Here is a 19,183-nt window from a genome sequence, read left to right as displayed (position 1 = left end):
TTTACACCAGCAGACAGAGCTGCACCAACGGTAGCCACAGCAGGAAAAAGTTTAAGAAAAGATCTAATGAAGACAAGGCATATTATTTTAATTCAATACAATTGCGTCATTGTATTTTTACACCCAAAAAAACCTTGATCTATTTGAACTATTAATGTTATATCTGTGCTGAGTTGCTTATACTATGTACTCTTTAAAAAGGTGAAGTAACAACAAAATCTGGCAAAGATACAGATGCACTTTTATTGTCGAAGCATCTTCAACATTTCATTTTTCCTATCAAAATGCAACATTAACAGACACTCTAGTGACTGCTAGAAAGATGTCTAACTATTTCAATTGCCTGGCTAGTACAATCACCAATAAAACATCTAAGAAATCCCTTATATATCTGAAGATATAACAGTACAAAGAGGTTTCACTGAGTGTTTTTATAAATCTTTCTTCATGACTACAGGTTTGCTTGCTAATTCATTTTGCTTTAAGATGCATTGACCTGCAAACTTCTTCAGGACAAATGGCATTAATATATATATATATAAAAATAATTCGGTGTTCGAGAAAAAGCAGGAAAAGTCAAAATATGCAAAATTGATTTTAAAATTCATCTTGAAAACACACACATAATGAAGCATTTATGACCTATTAAACATTAGTGCACACATGTTTTTATAAGGATAGCAGAAGAAATAGAGGTTATAGAGAGGCTAAAATAAAGGAGACACTCTTCCTAGTATTTAAGAGTACTCCAGATCTTTGAGACCTGCTGCAACTGCACAGCAGGGGAGCAAAGTCTAGGTCTACACTACACAGTTAAACTAGGTGACTGGCATCTGAATCTGGGCACCTGGATTAGCCTAGGCCAGTGTGTGTACCAGCTGCAAATCCCTCTCCTTGTCACTGCTCCTCACTGTTTCTGCATTCACCTGTGAGCATGTCTGGGGCATATCCAGGGTTCTTTCTGCTGACACTAGGATTCTAGAGATCCTCACTGTAAAGTGGGCAAATTGCAGCCCAAATTAAAGTGAATCAGGTAATCTAGCCTGGTTTTAAAACACCTCCAAACTCAGGCCAGGGGTTTGTCTTTGTGTACGGTGGGGGTAGGGAAGAGGTTGGGGAAGGAGAGGGGATGTTAAGGCTAAAATCCACGTAAGGAGCCCAGGTTGACTGGCAGTGTAGACACTCCCTATGGGTATGTCTACACTGTAATTAAACATCCACGGTTGGCCCATGTCAGCTGATTTGGGTGTGTGAGTCTAAGGCTGAGGGGTTATAAAACTGCAAAAATAGACATCCAGGCTCTGGGACCCTTCCCCCTCATGGATCCAGCTCGAGCCTGGACATCTACACAGCAATTTAATAGCCCTGCAGCCCAAGACCCACAAGCCCATGTCAGCTGACACGGGCCAGCTGTGGATGTTTAATAGTGGTGCAGACATGAGTACTGTATATTCTAAACACTACTCTTTTCATACTGCAAAGTCAAAGTTACACTGCTCCAACACTCGAGTTATTTTTTTTCACTCTGATCCCATAAATGAGATATATGCTGCACTCCATCACTTAATACAGCGATAAACTGATAAACCCTTAGGTTAATTCATAACTTATAATTGAGCAGTAGCACACAAAGCAAGTAATTGGGAATATCATGTCAAAGATATTCTCAGAGTGCCAGTAAGAGCACTGCTATAAGCACAGAAAAGCCAAAAGTCTTAAGTATAATTTGACTATGAATTTTCCCTGAAGCTAGGTTTTAGTATAAAAGTGTTATATATTTTAACAACTCTGGTTTGCTAAGCCATAACAGGAAAGTTACACTTATCAAATTACTCTCCTTCTCCCCTCATCTACAACACATACCCTACACCTGTAAAACTATTATATAGAAATATCAAGGAATTTATTTTTATTGTACAGCTCATCTTGTCTATGGAAAATTATGTCTACCATACCTGTAGTGCACATACTTGTAAACAGAAATATGCTATTTTTTTAAACTGCATGAGCAGTTCTGAATGTGCAACACAATACTTTCAAACTGTTGGTCTTCTTAGACTTTCCAAGAATGTTACTGCAGAATTTTGAATATGGAAACAGCAACTCATCTAATAGTATAGATAAAGCATTTGGTATTTATAAAATGCAGTTTGTAATTATTTCCTCTATTAACAAATATAAACACATCCTACACTGTATTTTTAATTGTATGCTTCCTAGCACAGGGAGCAATACAAAAAGAAAATCAGCAATAATAAATTACAGAACACAGACTATATGCTCACACTATTACTTTAGAACATTCTAGAAAATTAAGTGCTGCACTGGATATGTTGCAAAACCAAGGACAGTTACACTGATGTATGCAAAACACAGTTGCCCAAGATTATTAATGGAGATTTTCACCTGCATCTTCAACATCTGGAAGAGGATACTGACAAAAATAGCATACTAGATTAAGATTAGAGTCGGGTTTCTACCCATGTCCCTCATACTAGAATGTTTGAGAGATTTCAGCATTGGAATATCCTATTCCAGACAGACAAGATTCTGAAGTTTCAAGAAGCCATTAAGAACAGTTTCCTCCTGATACATGTAATTAACAAAGTCGTTTTGGTTTCACAAAGTTAGTTTGAGTCCTTTTTTAAAAATGATTCCTCCAACTGTCTTCTAGCTCAGCTTTACACTGTTCACACTGCAGTGTGAACCTAACATGCACTTCCAGGAAAAGGTTGAACTCTGCACTCCCTTGCCATCTAATATTTTCTTTATTCCTTGAATTTTTACCCAATTTAAAGCCGCCCCAGCTAATTTCAAGATCGTGTGTCATGGTAGGAAGAAATGGCAAAACTCTCATATGAATCCATTAACATTACTCCTATGTTTGTTACAGATGGGTTAGACACTCAATACCTTCACAGCAGTTAAATAGTCCATGAAACAGATTCTGTTTTAGCAGAGATTCTAGCATCTGTATGCTTCATAACTTGCTGCTTGGGTAATTCACCGCAAACTCCATTTCAAATGGAGGTGCAGACCACTTTGAAAATCTTAAACACAGTCTGCGAACCCACAGGGGTCCATGGACCACAGACTGAAAGCCACTGGTTTAGAAGCATTAATAATGAACTTTTTATTTCAGTATATGAATGAAACAGAATGGCCATGTATATAAAATAGTTTGTTTCAAGATATGGACTGTTAAACTCTGGATTTGTAGGAAGTTTCTTTAGTAAAGATTTTCCTAATGCTGTCCAAATTGCACACATTGCCATTTCTTTATCTGTCGGATTTCTATCTTAGGGGTTTTATACTGCTGCCCATCCCCATCGTACCTGACTGCCTTCCACATAAAATCAATAGCAAAGTCCCTAGTGAGCTTTCAGCATCTATTTGTCACATAAAGCTGTTTATACTGTTCTCTTCTGGCTCTAATGAAACAGTGTTTTCCTGTTTTCAGTCTATACAATTTATATGAAGTGGAAGAACATTCTTTGTAACTATTTCTGGCTGTGCACCTTTTACATTGTACTTGTAAAGAGTGTTCTCTCACAAATGAAGTGCTACCAAACAATTAAAACAATAAAAAAGAAAGTGTACCAACCTTGTTCCTGTTACTTTACTGACTATGGATCTTATTTGAATATGCACTTGGTAACTAGCCATTCTGTGGAATTACTTGCAATTTGTGAGAAAACATTTTTTACAACTACAACGTAAACAGCTACAAAGGAAGAAATGAGTTACAAGCAAATATTTCCCATTTCATAGAATATATTAATTGTATGCACTGAAAAGGGGGAACACTAATTAATTAGAAGAACATTTTGAATAGCTGCATGTAATAAGTAGATGCAGAAAGTTGACAAAGAAATGACATTATGCACAATTTGGACAGCATTAGGAAAACTTCTTTACCAAGGAATGACCTACAAATTCAGACTAACAGTCCAGATCTTGAAATAAACTCAGTTGCTGTACATAATTAGTCATTCTATTTCAACCGGATACCTTCAGTGAAAAACTCCTTGTTAATGGTTCCAAACAAATATGCATATTTATATTGCAATAGAAAGTGTTTTAGCAACACTACTACAAAACAACCAGGTGCAAACAGAACTGTTACGTACTTACAGTGTACAAGACAGTTTTTTAAGTGCTAGTTTTCAACTGTTTACGATTTACAATTATCGGTAACTAATGAAATAATAGTACGATGCATTTCTATAGAACTTTCCATCCATAAAGCTACGAAGATGGGCAAGTATTACCCCACTATTACACATGGGAAACTGAGGTACAAAGTAGTTAAGTGACTTACACAAGGTCACACAACAAGTCAATAGATGGGTAAGTAATAGAGCTCAGGTTTTCTTACTCCTGTTCCCACGTTCTGGACTACTGCTCCGGCAACCATAGTAACATGCAAAGTAATATTTTCCATTTCACTGATGCAACTTTAGCAAATATAAACCACCAGAAATTTGGGGTGCATTAAGAGAGCAAAGGGAAAAAAACCCAACAACCTCAAAACAAAACAAACAAATGGAAATGAGAACCTGAAAGACTTGAATGAATTTCAAGTTAGTTACTCTTGGACTGTTAGAGCAAATAAACCAGCAAAGGGAAGGGACTGAAAAGATCACAACGCTTAATTATTTTAAAAGGATTCTCAAATAGCTTAGTCCCAAATTTTAACCTATAAGTATGATCTGGTGGGGAATGCCCTATGGATTTTTCGGTTTTTAAGTCTCCCAATCCGTGATTGTGAAATTAAACAACACACCCAACCAGATGGCAGAAGAGGTGAAGTTTAAGTGAAAAATCTTATTTTCAAAGCACCATTGATAAGTAATGAAAAAAACAACCAGGGAGCTAATAGTAGACAAAGGCTTGATGAACTATACTCCATAGAAATAAGGGGGCGGCGGCGGGAGGGAACAGAAGGGAAACATTTACAAAATGGAAAACAAAAAATGATAGGCTCTTTGGGCCAGAGATCATCTTTTTGTTCTGTTTGTACAGTGCCAAGTAGTGGGGTCCTGGTCCATGACTTGAGTACATAGGTACTACCATAATACCAGTAACAACAATCACCACCAGATTATTTTGAAGTTTGTAGAAGGTATTACAAACAACGGAGAAGTAAAAAACTATGGAAGAAAATGGTGTCCTTTTACTTATGCAGCTGTACATTTTTTTATTTTAAGAGCTGCAGAATAAGATGTGTACGCTCAGTAATGACGTGTAATTTGTACATTGTTACAAGCAGCATAACAGTCTTCAAGCTACTGCCTGATATTCTGTCACCAGTTCTCTCTCTCTCTCTCTACTAAAGCTTGAGACAAGTGCCCATTAAAATTCTTCATGAGAGGCACAGCGGACAGGTCTTCATTAGAAACTTTTGCTGGTAACTTTTGTCAGTTGGGGGCGTGATTTTTTTAAGGCATTTCTGTACCAGCAAAAGCTTTATTTTAGATGCAGTTATACCAGCAGAAGGTGCCTTTTCCAGTGTAGGTTACTTCTTTCAGGAAACTGTCCCAGCAAAAACAATCTTTTGCTAGTTTAAGCTGCATCTACACGAGGAGGATACAGCTATACTGACAAACTTTTCTAGTGTAAATTAGGAGTCATAAGCACTTTTGTCATTAAAATTTTATTTTCAGAGGATACCACCTAGCCTCTTATCTGCCTAAGCCTAAAACCTGGTAACCTGTACATGCTTATAATGCATTTTGGGATCCTTCTTTACAAAAACAATATTAATTTTCTCTTAAATTCAAAAGATATTTTAAGTTGGATTTTACTTCAAAGGCATACAAACAAAATAGTACTTTTATTTCAGCAATACTGAATCTCAAAAATAGTTTACATACAAAATTAATTGTGTCTACTAATTCAACATAGACATGGCTCTTTGGATGTCAACTCTCCCTTTTGTATTCCCCACAGTAAAGGGTTATTAGCATTTTAAAGTAGTCTGTGCAATAATTTCACTTTTTTAAAAAACGCAGATCTTTTAACGTTATAATAAAGCTCATTGATACTAACTTTGATCTATCTAGATAAGATTTTTTAAGTTTTCAGAAAGTCATCAATACATATTTAGATCCCAATCCTGCAAACACTTATGCAAATTCATAGACTTAAATAAGTCAGTGAGGCTACTTGCACACTAAAAGTTAAGCACACGCATAAGCGTTTGCAGGATCAGAGCCATCACCAACAGCCCGATATAGTGCCCTTGGATTTTAGTCATAGTCTTATTTATGGTATGACCTCTACCCAGGAAACTGGAACCAAAACAAGCTAGTCTGAGTCTCTGGATATAGTATATCTGAAGCATCAGAAGAGTTTTCAACTACAAATGCATCTGTAAAATTTCATTGATGATTTTATCAAATTCCTAACACTATTTTAAAAATATATTAAGATTCTGTCATAAGCTAAGAAAGGCCAGAGGATTCAAGCTTAACTTAACTTTGAATTTCTTGATTTTTGTCAATATGTATCAAACTGTGTGTTTTCTGCATTATTAATTATGAAAATGATTGACTAATCCTGTATATCTGATGATAAACTGCTTTTGTTTGTTTGTTTGTTTCCCTCCTCTCCCCAACAAAATTCAGTTTTGGTTAGACTAGTACATACCACATCACTTGTATATGGGCTTAGGCTGGAGCACTTAACATTTCTCCCGCTGTCTAGACTAATATTTGTTTTGTTTATTTCTAAATGTGACAAGTGGTTTACCAACAATTAAAGAAAAAGTAGGAACTACCATATATTCTTTAATTACCACACAGATCTTCACAAACAAGTAACAGGTTGGATAATAGATTTATTTAAACAGCACTTTAAAACAACAGGGATTCTGCAGTGCTTAAGGCCAAATTCTGTCCTTGAATACTTGTGCACAATTCCTATAGACTTCAGTGAGAATTGCACGTGCATTTTTGACAGAAGAATCTAACTACAATTAGTTTTAGGCTTAATATTTTAGATCAAGTCAGAATGTCTGATGCAGGTGGCTTTCATTTTACCTTTAACAATACATTGTCGATTTAGTGACTGATACCTGCCTTCAGGGTTGAAGTAGTAGCGAAGTTCAAAAAGTTACAGAATTTTTGAACAGATTAAAGTTAAGTGAAGTGAAAAGTATATTTTTCAAATACAAAAATACCTATAAAAATTAAGACTATGATGATACAATGAACTGACGTACAGAATATCCCACACCATACAAATTGTGTAAAACTGAAGCCTAAAAATTAAAGTTTCTGATTTCAGATCTAACCTCAAGTACCTGCTTAAATGGCATACCTAATTCTTAACACAAGCTAGAGACAAAGGCCAAGATTTTCAAAAGTCAAGAGTGATTTCTGAGACCTCAATTTTTGTCTGCCCAATCGGAAACACCTTAATAGGCCTGATTTTCAAGAAGTACTAAATACTCGCCCTCTTTTAAAAAAAGTAAATAAAGCATCTCAAGTTTGGCATTTAGAAACTAAACTGTTCAAAATCACTAGTCACTTTTTAAATTCTTAGCAAAAGGCATTAAACAAATATCAGAAAGAAATCATAACAAAACAACACATATGAGAAAAAAATAACTTAATGTTAGCCTTATTATCAGCTTCGGGGGGGGGGGGGGGGGCGGAGGAAGTGAAATACCACCTTCTAATGAATGGTATGCCAGTTCTTGTTATAAACTATGAAGGAATTTGAGTACTTTATAATACCAAAAGGATCTAGCACCTTGAAATCTGGAAGTCTACCATGTGTCCATTGGAATTCTCCACACAAACAGTTATGATGTTATAAAATAGTGGCAGACCTCAAGAACTGGATCAGGCATGCTTTGATCAACAATAGACCACATTGAAAAATACTGTCATAGAAAAAAAAATCAAAGGACATTAGTGCGTATGTAAATCCACCCTCAGGTTCAAATAAAGGAATCTTTGCAATTATATTTGATTATTCTGCTCTGAACATGTCTCAATAGTTTGAACTGCATCCATGTTTCCAGAAACCTAATGTCTACTGACTGACAGGACAGGAAGTTTGATAAACTTTAAGCTCCCCTATTGCTGAGTTAAGCCCAGCAGCCAATCACTTCCACCAGATGTTACCACTGTACAGGCCAATATGAATGTTTCATTCCTTCATGGACTTAATTCACTCCCCACCCAGGAATCAAACAGGAAATCTCTACATTTTATATATGAAATTCAAAGCCAATATAACACCACAGTTTTGGCAGTAAGTTTCTCTAACAAACTGGATTTTTTAAAAAGTAAACGCTGCTGATCCACACTGACATAATGATGTTGTGGGTTTTGGACAGAGTAGTACAAAATATCTAAACTAAAGTTATGTGTAACTTGAATTATAATAAAAGTTTAAGTGACAGATGCATCATTTTTTGGTTTGCAAATTTCAGGAATATGTGCACACAGCTACAACTGTAAACACAAAAATTAACTCTCCCTTACTGTATCTGCATGTTCCCATTAGCACTGGTTCACACTGAAAACTGCTTCAAAGCATAAACACCACCAGACACAGGAAGACAAGATATCATCTGACACAGAGACAGCACTCAGAGGAAGTGGTTCAGTTTGCTTCAAGTTTGTTTAACAAACATTTCTGAGGGAGGATCAGAACCTATTCCCACATCATCTCAGCCTCCCTCAGAAAGGCTGTGGAGAATACACCAAAAAATAATTAACCCTATTTCACCCCCTCACTTCATCTAGGGGACTCAGGTAACAGGCCGCAAGGCCACACTGTTGAACAGCAAAACCCCAGCATCGCCTATAAGGAAAAGCCAGTAGCACCAGAGTCGATGGGTGGCAGATTTTGCTCCATCGGTTTCTTAACCCGGAGCCAAAAGGCACAGGGGATGGGGGACATTAACACCAACTTATATCCTCACACACCTAAGCAAGCCGAATGTACGATAGGGCTGCAGGGGTATCAGGATCCACAACTAGGCCAAGGGCTTGGGGGAAAGACACTGGGACACAGGCGGGAGCGGGGAGGAGAGGCAGGGGGCGGACATCGCGGGTGGAAGGGGAGGCAGCGGCCAGGGCAAGGGGCAGCGAGCGGCGCAGCAGGACGGGAAGCCGGGGCTCAGTGAAGTGCCACAGGCGGCCGCAGAGGATGAAGAGGCCCGAGGGTGCGGGCCCCGGGCTCTGCCGCCTCCCGCAGTGCCGGCCTTTCCCTCCCCGCAGAGCGGGGCTCGGGCGCCGCCGCCGCGGCCGGAGATGGCGGAAGAGGCCGGGGCCGCTGCCTGGGCTGGGCCTAAGGGCTCCGCTCCCGACTCAGACGTTGCGCGTCCCCCCCTCTCTCTCCCTCAGAGACAAAAGCAAACGGAAACCCGGCTGGCTGCGGCCGGGCCCAGGGACCCCGGAGCCGGGCCCGGGCCGCCGGGGGCCCTACCGCCAGCGCCTGCGGGCCCGGTTGGGAGGCAGCGGGCAGAGCGCGCCGCGGGGAGGGGGCCAGAAAATAATGGGGGCCGAACTCACCGCATGAATTTTCTTGTCCCGCGGATCCAAGATGGCTGAGTATCCAGCACGGAGGATGCTGGGGGAGCGACCTTTACCCTCTGACCCGCCCGCCGCCGCCGCCGCGACCCCGCCGCCGCCCGGCCTGGCAACCGGAACCAGGGCGAGACGGCGAGAGTGGCACGTCCAGGCCCGGCCCCGCGGCGGGGAGAGCGGCTCGCTCGGCTCCCTCCGCCTCCCGGGGGAGGCTCGGCCCCGCGATAGGAGCCGCAGCCGCCTCGCTCCTTCCTTCCCCTCGGGCCAGCCCGGCTCCTGGGCCTCGCTCTCTCCGCGCTTAACCCCGGCGGGAGGCCAGGGCGCTGCTGCAGCAGGGAGCCGGGCCTGGGACAGGCAGCGGCCTCCCCCGTGGGAGAGAGCGGAGGGGAGCGGGAGCCCTGCCACACGCTCCCCACTGGAGACAACGGGGCCCTAATTAGTGCTGTGATCCCCTGACGTGAGGGGGCAGCAGCTCGGTCACACACATTGCACAGGAGGGGGCGGGTATTGGGTCTGATACTGCCGTGGGGCGGAGGGAGCAGCTCCGTTAAACACCCGCTTCCTGGCAGAGAAGGTGGGGTATTAGGATTGTTACCCTTCCACCCACTTCCCCTCCTCAGTAGACCGGGACGCAGCAGCTCTGTTACAGACACATACACATAGGAGACAATGGGTGGGGGCAGCAGCTGTGAGGGCTTCTGCTCTACGCTAGAAAATTAGATGGACCCAGCTACATCACTGGGGGGGATGGTGAAAAATCCACACCCCCAAGTGACAGCTAAGTTGATCTAAGTCCCCGTGTAGACAGCACTAAGGAAATAGAATTTTTCTGTCCTCCTAGCTACGGCCTCTCAGGGAGGTGGATTATCTATGACAGTGGTCCCCAACCTTTTTCGTCTGGCGGGCGCCAGATGATGAGCCACGGAGGACCGTGGCGGCGGATGAGCATCTGCCGAAATGCTGCCGATTGGCAACATTTCGGCGGCAACGCCTATTGATGTTGCCGTTTGTCGGCGGCATTTCGGCGGATGCTTGTCTGCCGGCCAGTACACAGGCGCACTTAGATGCCCCGGCAGGCACCATGGCACCCACAAGCACTGCATTGGGAACCCCTGATCTATGAGGATGGGAGAACCCCTTTTATCAGCATAGGAATATCTACACTGAGGGCGTGTCTACGCTACAAAATTAAGTCAACGTAATTTATAGCAGCATACAGTGGTAACAGTAATTACATCACTTGTGCATGTCTACACTTTGCTCCTTGTGTTGACGGTGCATGTCCTCACCAGGAGCACTTGTACAGATTGTACTGTCACTGGGGCATTGTGGGACGGCTTCTGAAAGCCAGTAACAGTCAATGTAAGCAACACAGTGTGTACACTGACACTGCTTTGATATAACTACATCAATATTGACTGTACACCTCACATGGAGGTAAGTTGCCATAGCAGGGCATTTATGTCGGCGGGAGAGAAATTTTAGTGTAAACACAGTAAGGTTGATATAAACTGCCTTGCTAACTTTGTAGTGTGGACCAGGCCTCTTAACACTACAACAGTGCAGCTGCACTGCTGTATAGACAAGCTGTGAGACACACACACCATATGAGACAATAGGTGGGGGCAGAAGTTCTTAGGGTACATCTACATAGGGATAAAAAACCCAAGGCCGGCCCAGGTCAACTGACTTGAGCTTGCCCAACTCAGGTTGAGGGGCTAAAAATGGCTGTGTAGAAGTTCAGGCTTGGGCTCCAGCCAGAACTCTGGACGCTGTGAGGATGGAGGGTCCCAGAGTTCGGGCTCCAGCCCGAGCATTTACACACCTATTTTTTAGCCCCAGAGCCTGAGCCCTGTGAGCCCGAGTCAGCTGAACCAGCCACAGGTTTTTTTATCCCAGTGTAGACATAGCCTGAGACACCCACACACCCTTTTGGAGTTGGTGGGGGTAGGAGGGCATTTGCTCTGTTAAATACACTTCGTAGGAAAGAATGAGGGTGGATGAGGCAGCAAGTTTGAGAAGACTTGGTCAGATTGCAGGATTGGGGCTTTAGTGAAAAAATTGAAATTAGTGAAACATTAAGGTTACATATTTGAACAAAGTCAAGGAATGCAAAAAGTAAGGTTCTCTCAGAAACATGAACTCAGTTTTGCACATAGTGTGTATTCAGTAGCCTAACCAGTAATCACAAATCTGCATGCACAATGTGGGCAAGTTAATGTTAATTCAAGAACCTTAATTGCTGTATTCCCTTGCTTTGTGTGTTTAATTGTAGAATATTAACATTGCAAGTACATAGCTTTTGTGTATTTGACTTGCTTTTTTGTTTTCTTAAAGAAAAGGAAAGTTGTTAGCATTTTAATGGTTTGTAATAAACTCTGAAGTTGATAAATAGTCCACAACTTACTGTGATGAATGGGGTGAGTTCACACCTTTGCTCCTGTACTTTGCTCCTGTTGTTATTGGCTTAGTACATTTTTCTGCAAGGATGAGGCCTGTTCTGCAGGCCTGTACCAGTTTAATAAAAGGGTATTTTAAACAAATTAAGTTAAATTGCTGCAAAACCCTGTGTGGAATTTCTTACTTCAATTTAAACCTGGCATAGATCAGTTTAGCTTGCAGCTGTAAGGCTTTGTCAACATACAAACGTGCACTGATTTGGCTAAAAGTGTGTTTGTAAACCTATTTTAGCTAGACTGGTACAAGTTTGTATGTGGACAGTCTTCTTTCAGTTTCAGAGTGGCTTATTTCACAATCTAAACTGATATAAGCCAATTTTAAATCAATATAAGAGTGTGTCTATATGACAGAGGCTGGTCTACACTACCAACTTATGTCAGTATAACTGTGTCACTCAGGGATGTGGAAAGCGATGTAGGTATACTTACCTAACCCCCAGCGTAAACAGAACTATGTCAACAAGAGGGTTTCTCTCATCAACACAGCTACCACCTCACAGAGAGGTGGAGTACCTATGTCAACGGGAGAAGCTCTCCCATTGGCATAGGTAGCATCTTCACTAAGCACTACAATGGTGCAGCGCTGTAAGTGTAGACAAGCCCAGAGACTATACAAACATAGCTGTGCCAGCATAGCCCTGTAATATAGATGCAGCCTTCACCAATGGAAGGGGGTTTTCTGTTGGTGTAGGAACATCACCTCCCCAAACAAAGTTAGCTATGTTAATAGAAGCTCTCTTTTGTCAACATAGCTGTGTCTACACTGGGAGTTCTATTGCATAGCTACATCAGTCACAGGTGTGTGTTTTTTTTCCACACCCCTGACCAACAAAGCTATGCCAATATAACTTTTCAGTGTAGATCAGGCCTGAGTGACTGGTAATGCACAAAAAGTGGCACCAGTAGCATGTGAAAAATACAATCTGGCATATACTACTGCATAGAGAGCTAGGAGGAAGAATTGCTCAAACTAGTTACAAAGGCACAGTTGCGGAATCAGATTTACTTTGCAAAAAAAAAAAAAAAAAAAAAAAACATCAAGACCAGCAACAGAGGATTATCCTTTGCCATCCTAGGTCATAAACAAAAGTGAAACATTGTTGGCTGCAGTGTTGCAGCCATGTTGGTCCCAGGGTATGACAGAGACAAGGTAGGTGAGGTAATAGCTTTTTATTGGATTAACTTCTGTTGGTGGAAGGTACAAGCTTTCAAGCTATACCAAGCTCTTCAGGTCTGGGGAAGGAAGCAGTGTCATTGTTGGCTGCCAGACTTAAAAAACATTTGTTAACCAGAGCCTACAAACTCAGGGCATGTCTACGCTACAAAATTATTTCAACCTAAGTTACGTCAGCATACAGCCACTGCATTATTTAAATCGCTTTTGTATGTCCTCGCTATGCTCCTTGTGTCAGCAATGCGCGTCCTCACCAGGAGCACTTGTACCAACTGTACTGTCAGGGTGGGACATCGTGGGACTGCTTCTGAAAGCCAGTAATGGTTGATGAAAGTAATGAAGTGTCTGCACTGACACTGTGTCGACCTTACTACATCGACGTTGCCTCTCATGGAGGAGGAGTTATTAAGTCAGCCTAGCAGGGCAGGGAGCGAAATGTTAGTCGACACTTAGGTCTGGTCTACATTACAAACCTACATTGGTATAATTACGTTGCTTGGGGGTGTGAAAAATCCACACCCCTGAGTAACATAGTTATACTTACCTAACTCCCCATGTAGGCAGCGCAATGTCGGCAGGAGAACTCCCATCGACATAACTGCTGCTTCTCAGGGAGGTGGATTAACTACACCTATGGGAGAGCTCTCTCCTGTCAGTTTAGAGCATCTTCATTAAAGTGTTACATCGGTACAGCTGCATGAGCGCAGCTGTGCCAATGCAGTGTTTTAAGTGTAGACTTGCCCTTACGTAGTTAGGTCGATGTAAGCTGCCTTGCGGCGACCTAACTCTGTAGTGTAGATCAGGCTTAAGTTAACAGATGTAGTGTAGAGGGGGCCTTTTCACTTTCCTGCCTGCAGATTATCCCAGCAGCTGTCAGGAAAAAACAAATAGTTCATTTACTTATAATGTGTTAAACTTTATTCACACCTAGAAGAAAACATTCAGCAAAAGAATTTTCTCATTATAAATATTGTCTACTAAATTTTACAGTCTCTCCAAAACACAAGTTTTTGGAGCATGTCAGAAGTGTGTGTTAGAGACCTTTTTTCTCCAGATACCCTCTGTCACTGAAGTTGAACTAAAATATAGATAAGGCCCCCAGCCAGATGCCCATGGTTTTCAGTGGACCTGTATTTTCGACAAGGGAATTGGTAAAGGTGTTTTTTCCTTCTCCCCAAATGTCATCCTAGAAGAGGGTGTGATCCCACCACCTTATTAGTATTAAAAAAACCCAGTATATACATATTTGTCTATTACTTCTCTTCAGTGTCTGACTTAGTGTAAAGTAAGTCAAATCATCAAGACAAATGTCAAGTTAATGGAACTCTGTCCATTGTGAAAAATAATAGGACTTACAATAAAAAAATAAAATGAAAGATTTTACAAGAAATAATATGCTTCTGACACACTGTATAAAGAAAAAGAGGTCAGCAAAACAAGGCCTGTAAAATAATATCGGTTATAGAAAATTAGGACTGTAGACAGATTATCTTATTTCTCAAGGGAAAATGGAAGGCTGAGGGTGCAGACAAATTTATTTTCCAAAGGAGAGAAAATATTAGAAGTGTTCAAGCTCACACAAAAAGAGACGATAATGGCATTTCAAACAATGATTGGTTAGACACAGAGACTAGATGGGATCCATCCCAGAATTGTGGAAGTGGGGGTAAAGAAGGTACGGGAACCTTAGGAAGAATCATATGTCTGTGATTATTGTCTTGCTCATGGTCTTTAGAGAGCTGCTTAGTTATACATTCACTAGTCAAAATGTTCTGGACACCCTAAAGGAGTCCCGAACCAAGACTTGTGAATCCGACCCATGCCCTTCCTGGTTTGTGTGAGTCATGAACAACTGGTGTGACTGTGACCTCTAACAGAAATAGCCAATGCCTTGTTCAGAGCAGAATCTTCCCTTTCACCTTTAAACACGCAATAGTTCAATCAACACTGAACAAACTTACCCTGGATACTTCAGTCCTAGCCAACTGTTGCTATTAATGTGACTTACTTCATATACTAAAGGCATTGATTTTTGCTCAGAGGTATTCAGGAGCCAATAGTGGGGTAGAGGATGGGTTGCCATCCAACTATCAACTTAAAAAACTTCTCTATAAAGCAAAGGGTTCAAGACCAGACCTACTATTTCAGGAAAGACCAAACCAAGTAGTTAGTCTACACTGGCAACAGCAAAAAAAAAAGAGAAGACTGGAATTAATAATGTATTTATATTTTCTGTTACATTTCTCACTCTATTTTTATAATTTTGATATCAATAAATATTTGTGCTGGTTATGGGCAATCATCTCCCAAGGTTGTGGACTCTGGCTTCCCTTCTGCTGAATGTCAAAATAAATGTTGAGAAATTCTAAGGTGGTGAGACTTCATAGACTTTTGTGCCCATGAATTGCATATAATCGTGCAAACATCCGTAAACATATTCAGTTGCTAGTCCATCCCAAAATCAACATTGAAGCATGCAGCATTCACATCTTCTGAATGCGAGATGCAGTTTAGTAGCCTTTTAAGACAGCATTCTAATCTTGCTGTGACTAACTTCAGAAGCCAGCAAACTGACAGACAAGACTGGCAGCATACAACCCAAAGAAAGCTTCTTTGTGTGGTCTCTCAGAATTTTATCATTATTTTAGTCACAAACCTAAATACTGATTTGGGGGCATGTGATCACCTAGTAATACTCTTGGATCCTTGGTGGTGATGTGCTCTCACATCACAACAGCCAAAAGTAATGCTTTCTACCATCTCGTCTTGTTGGCTAGGAGACACCATTGCATCCTGGCCGACAAAGACTTGGCCTCAGTTATTCATGCCTTCATTACCTCTTGGCTGGACTACAGCAATGCAATACTGTGACCCAGGGACCCCTTGGTGCCAACTGGCAGAGGGCACAGGGGATGCACAGAGTTTTACAGGATCCCCTGGGTCAGATATCTCCGTAATAGTTCATCTAAAGGTGGCTTGTGAAATCTCTACCTAGAGCCAGTAGCCCTCTGGTCATCATAATCATTGCAAAATGTATGGATGCTATTTAAGAAATTGTGTACTGAAAATTATGCTCTTAAAGTATTGGAGTTAAGGCAGGTCACCAGGAGGTGACATACCTCAGAGATGTTCCCCTCAGGCAGGAGGTAACTGATACCTATTTCCCTATCTGGCCATTTGTGAACTGTATGCCTCACACTTTGGGGATTTGCTTACTTGCCCAGACAGCCTCCAGATGTTTCTCTTAGGCTTTAAATAGCATGCTTCAGCCAATTAGTGAATGTAGTAGGCTCTGCCAGTCAGGATCTCTGTAGTTCAGTGGTGTTTGGTCCCACAGGACTGACAGTCCATCAGTTACTGCTCTGTCAAAGTTGTTGGGTGGTGGTGTGGATACAGCAGATGCTCAGGGACTATCTGACCTAGGTCCTAGCCCTGTGGATCGTCACAGAGACACCCCAAATCTTTCACCTAGGAGGCTAGTTGATTGTGTATGCCTTGTTTAAGAAGGATCACGGGCTGTCTGGCTCTAAAGCGTTGCAGGAAGTTTGGGTGAGCAATACTTTATTAGACATGAGAGTATCTTGTTTTTGAAGTCCAGGCTGTAGATTCTGAGTTACAATTTTATTTTATACATAACCATTTGTTTCCAATGTATTTTTTTTTACCATGCTCAGGCAATAATGTTCTCTGTTTCTCTCTTTTCAAGGGCCTTCCACCTCCACAGGATAATTCATGGCACCTGAAGCCTGGGTGCCTGAACCACCTTACTGTGGGGAAAGAGAGTCTAGGATGAGCTAATGGGAGACCTGCTTGATTAAACAAATTCCAGGTTCCAACTCAGCTACCAAAAGGATAAGGATATTTGCAGGGAAGAAAGAGACACAGCATGAGGAGAGACTGGCAGAGAGAGAGGTCAGCTGGTCTGCATTACTGGTTGTTGCAGCTTGTAATTGTGAAATAAAATGTTGGATTTGCACAGAAGGCAACATTTTATTATAGGTAGTGGTAAAAGTGGCACAGACTTTAATGAATGTCATCAAATGCCTAATCTCAAAGTTTCATAATAAACATATACAAACTGCCATCGCTGGGCACGGCCTTGCTGATGACTCAATACCAAAGATACCAAGAGGAGAAGTTCGAAGGGAGGGCAGCCAAACTCTCCGGAGGTCTTGAGGCTAGGTTTGATCAGGAAGGGTAAAGGAATGTAAAGAAAGGAGCGATGGGGAAGATAACATCAGGAGGAGAGTGACTGGTTCCCACACAGCTCTGCCATAGTTCGTCACTTCTCACCCACAGCCCCCTCTGCTGTCCCAGTCCCCTGCTCTTTGGTACAGCTCTGAATCCTGTCACGAGCTCCCCCGCAGCTCTGACGATGCCCCGCAGTCTTGACCTGCCACATCCCTGCTAGTCCAGTCCTGCCCCCTCCCTTCCACGAAGCTCTGCGGGGGAGGGATAGCTCAGTGGTTTGAGCATTGGTCTAGTAAACCCAGGGTTGTGAGTTCAATCCTTTGCCATTTAGGGAGCTGGGGTAAAAATATGTCTGGGGATTGGTTCTGCTTTGAGCCGGGGGTTGGACTGGATGACCTCCTGAGGTCCCTTCCAACCCTGATATTCTATGATTCTATGATCACAGTAATCCATAACCTGTAAATGGCAGCACATTGCCAGTATAGATAACATGCATTATCAAAGTATTTATAGAATTCATGATATACAATACCTACACATTTACAAGAAGGATCACATGCACACAACCACCTCAAATACCATTTCATTCCCCCTCATGGATGGGACCAGGCATACCCATTATATTATGGGCACACAAAGGATCTCAGACTTCCATTGCATGAGTGATAAGAGGGGCACTGTCTGGTTGTGTGTATTGGTTCAGACATCAGCAGTGTCCTGAGTCCACTCTTTGCAAACATTATGTAGGGCACAGCAATCCTCAATAATGTTGACTTCATTAATGACACTGGCTTCCAAATGGTTTTGAAGGCTGTGCCAGCAGGCTTTCAATCTGCCAAATGCACATTCCACCACCTTCATACAGCTACTGTGTAGCTGAACCTTTTGTTGACGGGTCCTCTGAAATCAGGATATGGTTTCATAACCCATGTCAACAGGGGTTTTTAGAATTATAATAGGGACAGTTACTCCATTTATAACATTGTCATTTTGTGGGAATAATCTCACAACTTCTCCATGAAGGTAAACAAGCTCAAAAGAAAAAGGAAAGAGACAGCTGAAAAGGAAAATCCATCAGCATCAACGGCTGATGGATAGATGAAGCCCAGTAAATATATTTTTCTTATTGGTTTGGTTATTTTATGAGGTTTTGTATGTTAAGCAAATACATAGGTGTGGGTGAGAGAGATGGCAAAGTTAAGTTTTGTAAAATGTTTATTTGATGCTAAATTGGAACATCTCTGTTTTTCTTAAAAAGGCACGGGCAGCTCTCCTGACAATGCTATAATCAGAGCTACAGGGACACCTCTACCAGAACCGCCAAAGAACCAGAAATCTGCTCTGAGACCTTTAACAACAACAACAGATGGATGGATGAAGCACTGTACACTTTGTCTTCTGTTGTAATTGAAATCAATATATTTGAAAATGTAGAAAACATCAAAAATGTTTAAATAAATGGTATTCTGTTATTGTTTAACAGCGTGATTAATTGCGATTAATTTTTTTAATTGCTTGACAGCCCTACTGATTAGACATAATATCTTTTGTATTTAATAGTCACATACCATCAATCTTATCAACTTAAGAAAATAAACACATTTTTATGTAATATTTTAAATTATTAAATGCCTTTACATACAACAGATTAAATGAGAACTGAATATTTCCCAATGTAAAGTTCAAATAATTTTGCTAAGTGTAGATTCTGGAATCTAATTAAGCACTAACTGGCAGTCTCAAGCATTCAAAAATCATAAGTCACATTCTTCAAAAGCACAAGATTAAAAAAAGGATCTTTTTATTTGCCC

The 19,183-nt window shown here is 41.4% G+C and overlaps 1 protein-coding gene and 1 long non-coding RNA gene across 4 annotated transcripts in view; one reads left to right on the top strand and one right to left on the bottom strand.

Annotated features, from left to right (window-relative positions):
- Nucleotides 1-9,699, bottom strand: part of CNOT2 (CCR4-NOT transcription complex subunit 2) — a 122,321-nt gene extending 112,622 nt beyond the window's left edge. The window contains exon 1 of one of the 3 annotated variants that reach the window (XM_054026360.1): nucleotides 9,534-9,699. The gene's annotated coding sequence lies outside the window, so the exon portion shown is untranslated. The remainder of the gene's footprint in view (nucleotides 1-9,533) is intronic. The other 2 variants (XM_054026369.1, XM_054026350.1) reach the window with 2 other exon arrangements.
- Nucleotides 9,700-9,906: 207 nt separating this feature from the next.
- On the top strand, nucleotides 9,907-18,775 carry LOC128836269 (uncharacterized). Its single transcript, XR_008444756.1, has 3 exons — nucleotides 9,907-10,122; nucleotides 16,888-17,093; nucleotides 18,631-18,775. It is a non-coding gene; the product is annotated as an uncharacterized LOC128836269 (long non-coding RNA).
- Nucleotides 18,776-19,183: the final 408 nt, after the last annotated feature.

This window comes from Malaclemys terrapin, chromosome 1, assembly GCF_027887155.1.
Source record: "Malaclemys terrapin pileata isolate rMalTer1 chromosome 1, rMalTer1.hap1, whole genome shotgun sequence".
NCBI classification, from domain to species: Eukaryota; Metazoa; Chordata; order Testudines; family Emydidae; genus Malaclemys; species Malaclemys terrapin.
Note: the sequence above shows the minus strand (reverse complement) of the source record. Positions and strands in the feature narration are given on the sequence as shown.